Source organism: Saimiri boliviensis, chromosome X, assembly GCF_048565385.1.
Source record: "Saimiri boliviensis isolate mSaiBol1 chromosome X, mSaiBol1.pri, whole genome shotgun sequence".
Taxonomy (NCBI): domain Eukaryota; kingdom Metazoa; phylum Chordata; class Mammalia; order Primates; family Cebidae; genus Saimiri; species Saimiri boliviensis.
Window position 1 is genome coordinate 91,399,652 of NC_133470.1, and position 9,899 is coordinate 91,409,550.

The 9,899-nt window shown below is 35.8% G+C and overlaps 1 pseudogene; it reads left to right on the plus strand.

Moving 5' to 3' along the window:
- The window catches only part of LOC101030789 (small ribosomal subunit protein uS2-like), a 29,123-nt pseudogene extending 19,725 nt beyond the window's left edge, over window positions 1-9,398 (plus strand).
- The last annotated feature ends 501 nt before the right edge of the window (window positions 9,399-9,899 follow it).

Consider the following 9,899-nt stretch of genomic DNA (forward strand, 5'->3'; position numbering starts at 1 on the left):
CTGAGGCCATTTATCTGGCCCCCCGCCACACTTCAGGAAGGGGCACCTCTTTCATTGGTGGTCAGTGAGAGGAGCACAGTATGTGGTGGCCCTCCAACGGTCTGAGGGACAGTGAACTGGCCCCCTGTGTAAAAAGTTTGGGGACGCCTGCTATAAAGAATGCCAACTCATCAAAAGGAACGTAGCTTGGGATTAGAATTTCTATAAAGGTACAAGGCCTGGGAAATTTCTTGGCTCTTTCTTTGAGTCTTAGCCAGAGAGGTACACTCCTAGATATTACCCTAGAAGGGGCATAGCAAAAAACTCTCTGTAATTCGCTACAGAAAAAAAAATGCTTCACAGATCTCTCTCCAGCAAATCTTCTGGCATCACAGGGGTAAGAAAGTTTCCAAACAAGGTGAGTCTTTGTATTGTCTCCATTAGTCTTGGACTCTTGGAGGTTACAATTTGTGTAGATGTTTGTGTGTGTTTGTGATTGTGTGTGTGTTTGTCAAGAAGGCCCAGGAAGCAGAGGATGTTCTAGCATCAGAGCTCACTATCAATACAGCCACAAGTGCCTATACACAACTGAGAAAGAGTTTATATATAAATTCTCAATGCAATATTCATGTAACAGATTTTAGAAATGCAATGTTTTGTTAACAAATAATGATCTATGATTTTAGAGACAAAAAGCATAATATTTGTACTAATAAATATGAAATACTAAATTTCAGATTTAAATATTCAACTGCCATTTAGTGTGTGAGCAAAGTTTTTCATGAATGTGTGAGATATGTCAAAAAACTGTGTTAAAGGTTTTCATTTTTCTTATATTTTTATTCTCTTTTTTATGGTATTGCAGTTTGCAGATAAAGCTATTTTCAAATAATGAGGATTTTTAAACACAAAGGCTTAACTGTACTACTTCATGGGGATTCTGAAGCAAAGATTCTATTTTTGGAAAAAAGAACCAGCAAGAAGAATCAAGTACATCTGTGATTACAATTGCTTTATATTGCTCGAGTGATTAGAATATGTTTGAAGAAGAAGAACAGAAAATGCCATGACGTCAGTTTAAACAAAGAAAAATATGACAAATGATTTCTTGCTTCTTGAAAGTACAAATACCTCAGGCTGAAATTCCATAGCTAATTCTTTCTTTGGAGGGTTTTATATTCGGAAGGAAGCATTACCAGGTATCAATGCTGCCCAAGAGAGGAAAGAGGAATGATTTTGGCACTCTCTAGACTGAGGTCCCTGTTCTTAGATCCACCAGAACCCAGTCGTGCAATCTTAAATTACATAACCTTTCTGAACATCAGTTTTTCCATCTATAAAACAGGAATAATTATATCTCCCTTCTAAGTGTTTGTTATGAGAATCAAATAAAATTATGTATGTGAAATGATTTATTAGTCTTAAATTTCCACAACAATAAAAATTTTAACACCTTCATTCATTGAATAAAGTCTGGGTAAAAATGGGCTTTGCATATAATAATTATACTCTTTATTTCCTGGTTTCTTACTCTTTGTCAGATCTTGAATTCTATAAGCATGTGCCCCACACTAAGCTACAGACAACAAGAAGGAAGAGATGAAAAGAATGAAAGAAAATGAGGAATCGGAGAAGAGACAGCCAAAATTTGATTTGCAGGTAATTGTCTACCCAAAGGAAGAAACTCAAATAAATGAAGCTAAAAGAATAACTAAAGGCATGGTAGAAGAAAATTTTTCTGAGCTGAAGAATGGCTCTGCTGATGAAACAAGTTAATTGGGCTGGCCTTGGTGGCTCACGCCTGTAATCCCAGCACTTTGGGAGGCAGGTGGATCATAAGGTCAGGAGATGGAGACCATCCTGGCTAACACGGTGAAACCCTGTCTCTACTAAAAATAGAAATAATAAACTGGGTGTGGTGGCACACACCTCTAGTTCCAACTACTCAGGAGGCTGAGACAGGAGAATTGCTTGAACCCAGGAGGCATAAGTTGCAGTGAGCTGAGATCACACCACTGCACTCCAGCCTGGGAAACAAAGTAAGGCTATTTCTGGAAAAAAATAAAAAGAAAGAAAAAAAAAGAAAAATGTGAATTGTATTTCAGTTAAATTTAATGAAAAGAGAAAAATATGCAGACAAATCCTTGTGATATTTTTGAATTACATGGACAAAAAAAATTCTATATACAGCTCAGCAGAAAATTCAGGCAACTCACAAAAGAACACAAAACCCAATCTGATGTCAGAATTTTGCTCTGCAATATTGAGGACTGGAAGGAAATGAAGCGGTGTCTACAGAGTTCTGAGGAAAAAGAAGGCTGTGACCTAGGTCACCTTTACCAATTTGAGATATGATTCATAGACAAAAGTTTTATTTCACCATGAAGAAGTAACAGCCATGAACTTTTATGCTCTGAAAAACAGAACTAGGAAAAGTACAATATGATCTAATGATCTACCTGGAATATACACCAGAAAAAAAAATGGAAACATAATAAAATTATATGGGAGTTCTAGGGCTTTCCTAGTTTAAAATATCAGTGTACCAGACAATAATTATTATAAAAAGTAAATATAAATGTTACTAATTATACAGAGAATTACATTCACAACAGAAATAAATGACATGAAATATCTAGAAGTGATCTTAAAATTATTGTACCTAAAGGGAAATAAAAAATGACATATGAAAGCTTATTTAGAAAAATATGGTAATAACTGAAGATCCATCAAAATTTGTAATGATCCATTGAATAAGAATATTACATACTGTAAATACATTCATTTTTGTAAAATTAGTTTATAGTTTTAAAAAGGTATCTATGAAGTTCCAAACTTTCCCTCATCTTTCTATCTTCTTCTGAACCCTCCAAATTAAAATAAAACTATCATAGGAAAAATTGAATTAAAATTATATTCTAATATTCTGCTATAAAAATAAACTTTTATACTTGTAATAGCTAGGAACCTGTTGAAGAAGTGAAAAAAGGACATTGCAGAGAGATTTGTTCAACCAGATACTAAAATGACTGTCAGTCACAGGCATTAAGAATTTGGTACTGATGTAAGAATCAATAGACAGATAAATTGCACGAACTATATTCTTCTGAAACAGACTTTATTATAGAAACAAACTCAACAAATTAAAAGTAAATTACCACAAAACAATGGAAGCAAAATATTCCTTCAATGATATCAAACAAATAAGACAAATATTGGAAAACCTCTTAAGTATATCCTCACCTCAAATCAAATACTAAGGTAAATTTCAAATGGATTAAAGCTGAATTTAAAATGAAGAAGCCATGAAAACACTAAAGAACATATAGGTGTATATTTAACATAATGTTCAAGAATTTGTATATATTATGATTACAAATCATAATATTAACTGAGGAGTTCTAAAGGATAGAACCCTTTTGCTTTAGTACTTGTACTGTTCCATTCTCATGCTGCTATAAAAAGCTGCCCAAGGCTTCATAAATTATAAAGAAAAGAGGTTTAATTGACACAGTTCCACAGGGATGGGGAGGCCTCAGGAAACTTTCAATCATAGCAGAAGAGAAAGCAAATATGTCCTTCTTCACATGGCAGCAGTAAAGAGAATGAGAACTAATCAAAGGGGGAAGACTCTTACAAAACCATCATATTTTGGTTGTGAGAACTTACTACCATGAGAATAGCATGGGGGAAACTGACCCTATGATTCAATTACCTCCCATCAGCCTCTCCTACCACAAGTGGGGATTATGGGGATCACAATTCAAGGTAAGATTTGGGTGGGAACACAGCCAAACCATATGAGGCTGAATACTTAAATTTTCCCAAGTTTCCTGTATTGACACCCTACCTCTCATTGGGATAGTATCAGGAGATGGGACCTTTGGGAAGTGAATAGGATTAGATGAGGTCATGAGGGTGAAGGCCTTATAAATATGTTTAATGCCCTTATAAGAGTCAAGAGAGCATGTTTCCTTGATCTACTCTCTGCCAGGTGAATACAGAACAAGAAGTCAGTCAGTGTGCAACTCAGAAGAGAATCCTCCTCAGAAATAGAAAATGCTGGCATCCTGATTTCCAACCTGGAAACTCCAGAACTGTGAGAAATAAATGTCCATTGTTTATAAGCCACCCAGCTTATGGATTTTGTTATAGCAGCCCAAAATGACTAAGATAGTTCTCTATCCCCATTATTTCCTCTGGTCCAAATAATGGACACTAGCCACAGGATTGTAAAGTCACTTATCGCTTCATTTTATTTCCAGAAAATTGGCTTGATTACATTTTTTAGTTCTCAAATATATCTCATAGGTATATCTGTTGATATATAAATTTAGATAATCTAATATTTTAAAGGTATAATGACAAATTATAGATGGTGGTATAAAAACATGAAATTTCCAACATTAAACAAAATTAATAGGGGGGCAATATCATTTTGCTATTTGTTTTGCTATTACAATAGAGTGGAGAGCTGCTGGAAGAAGATTGGATAAGATACTGTTGAAATATTTCAGCTTTAAACAATTAAAAACCATCTTTGTAAAAGCGTCCTTCTCTTAAATCTGGAAGAATTTCCATGGCATGAAGTGTGTCATAGAAAAATAAAATCTTGTTAAAAAAATCTTGTAATCAAGTTGTTTCTTTGGATTGTGTTCTTTTGTATCACATCAAATGTGTTGTTTTGGTCTTAGGACTCTCAAAAGGTAAATCAGAATATTCAAGGGAAGAAAACCCTCTAAATATAAAAGCAATAGGAAAACTCACCTCAAGAAGAACGTTGTTTCTTTGTATGTTAACTTTTTAATGTATGCTCCTTATGCTTTTGTTACAATGTATTTAGGGACAGTTATTTCTAAAGTGAACTTGACACTGTGGAATTTCTCAGGGTCTCATTTTTGGAATATTCCTTTGAATATTGCCATAATATTTCTTTAATATAATCTCACAGAATATTTAATCTTGTCAAATATCTCCTCTTTGATATATTTGATAATGCTAATATCTTTGATAATGCTAATAGTGGTTGTCTCTTGAAGCAAATATATAATTTTAGTTTTCATCTTTACATTTACATTTTCTAAATTTTTCCCAATGACAAAAAAAAGAACAAAACAAATCAGAAAATATATGAGTTGGTCTATGATTACACAGCTTATAAACATTATTTTGGCATAATTTAATAAAACCAATGACAAATCTGTAGACCTCTAATAAAGACATATATGACACTTGGAAGAAACAGGTTTAATGGACTCACAATTCCACATGGCTGGGGAGGCCTCACAATCGTGAAGGAAGGCAAAAAGCATTTTCTCTTTCTTTCATGGAAAGACAGAATGAGAGAGAAGCAAAAGCAGAAACCCCTTATAAAACCACCAGATCTCGTGAGACTTAGTCACTACCACAACGGTATGGGGGAGACTGCCCACAAGACTCAGTTATGTCTCACCAGGTCCCTCCTACAACATGTGGGAATTATGGGAGCCACAATTTAAGATGTGATTTAGGTGGGGACACAGAGCCAAACCGTATCATTGGTCCCTGACAAATCTCATGTCCTCACATTTCAAAACCAATCATGCCTTCCCAACAGTCCCCCAAAATCTTAACTCATTTCAGCATTAACTCAAAAGTCCACAGTACAAAGTCCAATCTGAGACAAGGCAAGTCCTTTCTGCCTAAAACATGGAAAATCAAAAAAGCAAGTTAGTTGCTTTCTAGATACAATGGGAGTATAACTATTGGGTAAATACAGCTATTCCAAATTGGAGAAATTGGGCAAAATGAAGAAGCTAAAGGCCCCCAAAATCCGGCACGGCAGTCAAATCTTAAAGCTCCAAAATGATCTCCTTTGACTCCATGTCTCACATCCAGCTCACACTGATGCAAGAGGTGGCTCCCACAGCCTTGGGCAGCTCCGCCTCTGTAGCTTTGCAGGGTATAGCCTCCCTTCTGGCTGCTTTAATAGGCTGGTGTTGAGTGACTATGGATTTTTCAGGTTCACAATGCAAGCTGTCAGTGGATCTACCATTCTGGGGTCTGGAGGATGGTGGTCCTCTTCTCACAGCTCCATCAGGTGGTTTCCCAGTGGGGACTCTGTGTGGATACTCTGACCCCACATTTCCCTTCTGCACTGCCCTAGCAGATGTTCTCCACGAGGGCCCTGCCCCTGCAGCCAACCTTTGCCTGGGAATCCGGGTGTTTCCATATATCCTCTGAAATCTAGGCAGAGGTTCCCAAACTTTAATTCTTGATTTCTGTGTACCTGCAGGTTAACCAGCACATTAAAGCTGCCAAGGCTTGGGGCTCCTATCATAGGAACACCCATATAAATAAAGCATATATTATTAGAACTAAAGAGAGATATAGGCTTCATTATAACAATAGCTGGAGATGTCAACACTGCACTGTCAACACTGAACAGACTTTTGAGACAGAAAATCAACAAAGAAACATAGGGCTTAATCTGCACTATAGAACAAATGAATCTAATAGATATTTACGAATCATTTTATCCAATTGCAGTAGAACGCACATTATTTTCCTCTGCTCAGTGATCATTCTCAAGGATAGACCATATGCGAGATCACAAAGAAGTCCTAACGCATTCAATAAAATTAAAATAATGTCAAGTATTTTCTCTACTCACAAAGGAGTAAAACTAGAAATCAATAACTAGAAATTGTGAAATCTATACAAATATGTGTAAATTAAACAATATGCTCCTGAATGACCAGTGAATAAATGAAAAAGGAAACTAAAAATATTTCTGAGACAAATGAAATTGAAAACACAACATTCCAAAACCTATGGGATTCAATAAAAACAGTACTAAAAGGAAAACTTATAGCTACAACTGGCTACATCAAAAAAGTGGAAAAACTTCAAATAAACAATTTAAAAATAAAAGAATAAAAAATGAGCTAATCAAACTTGAAATTAGCAGAAGAAATACAAAGATCAGAGCAGAAATAAATGAATTTGAAATGACAAAACAGTACAAAAGGTCAAAGAATGAAAAGTTGTTTTGTTGAAAAATTAAACAAAATTGACAAACTTTTAGTGACTTTAAGACATAAAAAAAGAAAATCAAAATAAATAAAATCAGATATGAAAAAAGACACATTAGAGTTGATGCTGCATAAAGTCAAAGGATAATTACTGGCTACTATGAGCAACTATATACCAATGACTTGGAAAATCTAGAAAAAGTTGACAAATTCTTAGACTTATATAACTTACCAAGATTGAACCAAAAAGAAATCCAAAACCTAAACTGATCAGTAACAAGTAAAAGATCAAAACCATAATAAAAAAGTTTCCCTGATAAGAAACCACCAAGAACTGGTGTCTTTACTACTGAATTCTACCAAACACTTAAAAAGAACTAATAGTCTTCCTATTAAACATGTTCCAAAAAAAAACAGAGAAGGGAATACTTTCAAACTCATTGAATGAGCCCAATATTACCCTGATACTAAAAGCAGACAAAGACACATTAAAAAAAGAAAACTACAGGCCAATATAACCGTTGAATATTGATGCAAAATTGTGAACCAAAATACGAGCAAACCAAATTCAACAGTACATTAAATTATCATTCATCAGGACCAAGTGGAATTTATCCCTGGAATTTAAGGATGGTTCAATATATGCAAATCAATCATCATGACACATTACAACAACAGAATAAAGGACAAAATCAATATGATCACTTTAATTGATGCTGAAAAAGCATTTGATAAAATTCAACATCGCTTCGTGATATAAACACTAGAAAACTGAGTATAGAAAGAACATATCTCAACATAATAAAAGCCTTATATGACCAACCCACAACTAGCACTATAGTAAATGAGGAAAAATAGAAAGCCTTTCCTCTAAGATCTGGATGCCCCCTTTCACCACTGTTATTCAACATAGTACTGGAAGCCTTAGGGTAATCAGATAAGAGAAAAATATAAAGGTTATCTAAATGGGAAAAAAAAGAAGTCTAATTATCATAGTTTACAGATGATATGATCTCATATTTGGATAAGCCTAAAGACTCACCCAAAAATATTCAAATTGATACACAAATTCTGTAAAATTGCAGGACACAAAAATCAACATACAAATATTAGTAACATTTATATATGTCAACAGTGAATAAACTGAATAGGAAATCAGAAAAGTAATCCTTTTACAATAGCTACATAGAATTAAATACCTAGGAATTAACCAAAGAAATGAAAGATTTCTATAATGAAAGTATAAAACTCTGACCAATGAAATTGAAGAGGGCACCAAAAAAGGAAAGATATTCCATGTTCATCAATTAGAAGAATCAATAGCAAAATGTCTATACTACTCAAATCAATCTACAGATATAATGCAATTCCTATCAAAATACCAATGACATTTTTCACAGAAATACAAAAAACGATCTTAAAATGTATACGGGCCTTTCCACGCTATGCACAGAGGGCTCCACATGGTTTTCTGGATTCCTGCCATAACTTAAAAGGAAACTTTCATAATGTCTGAAGCCTTGATGTTCTGCAAATGAAGGAGAAGGACGTCCTTAAGTTCTTTGAAGCAGGAACCCACTTAGGTGGCACCAACCTTGACTTCCAGATGGAACAGTACATCTATAAAAGGAAAAGTGATTGCATTTACATCCTAAATCTGAAGAGGACCTCGGAGAAGCTTCTTTTGGCAGCTCGTGCCATTGTTGCCATTGAAAACCCTGCTGATGTCAGTGTCATATCCTCCAGGAATACTGGCCAGAGGGCTGTGCTGAAGTTTGCTGCTGCCACTGGAGCCACTCCAATTGCTGCCACTTCACTCCAGGAACCTTCACCAACCAGATCCAGGCAGCCTTCCGTGAGCCACAGCTGCTTGTGGTTACTGACCCCAGGGCTGACCACCAGCCTCTCGCGGAGGTATCTTATGCTAAACTACCTAACATGCTGTGTAACACAGATTCTCCTCTGCGCTATGTGGACATTGCCATTCCATGCAGCAACAAGGGAGCTCACTCAGTGGGTTTGATGTGGTGGATGCTGGCTTGGGAAGTTTTGTGCATGTGTGGCACCATTTCCCGTGAACACCCGTGGGAAGTCATGCCTGATCTCTACTTCTACAGAGATCCTGAAGAGACTGAAAAAGAAGAGCAGGCTGCTGCTGAAAAGGCTGTGACCAAGGAGGAATTTCAGGGTGAATGGAGTGTTCCAGCTCCTGAGTTCACTGCTACTCAGCTTGAGGTTGCAAAATGGTCTGAAGGCATGCAGCTGCCCTCTGTGACTATCCAGCAGTTCCCTACTGAAGACTGGAGTACCCAGCCTGCCACAGAAGACTGGTCTGCACCTCCCACTGCTCAGGCCACTGAAAGGGTAGGAACAACCACTGAATGGTCTTACGCTGTTCTTGCATAGGCTCTTAAGCAACTTGGAAATAAGATTGACAGAAAATAAACATCAGTTTCTTAAAAAAAAAAAAAAAAAAAACAAAAACAAAAACAAAAACAAAAACAAAACAAAACAAAAAACCAATAATGTATATGGAACCGCAAGAGACCCAGAAGACCCAAAGTTATCCTAAGAAAAAAGAAGAAAGCTGGAGGAATCACATTACCTGACTTCCAATTATACTACAGAGCTGTAGTAACCAAAATGGTATGATACTGGCATAAAAACATACACATAGACCAAAATAACAGAATAGAGAATCCAGAAACAAATCCACACAGCTACAGTGAAATTACTTTTGACAAACAGGCCAAGAACACACACTGGTTAAAAAAAAAAAAAAAAGTCTCTTCAATCAATGGTTCAGGCAAAACTGAATATTCATATGGTGAAGAATGAAACTAGACCTCTACCTCTCAACATATACAATAATCAAACCAAAATGAATTAAGGACTTAAATCTAAGAC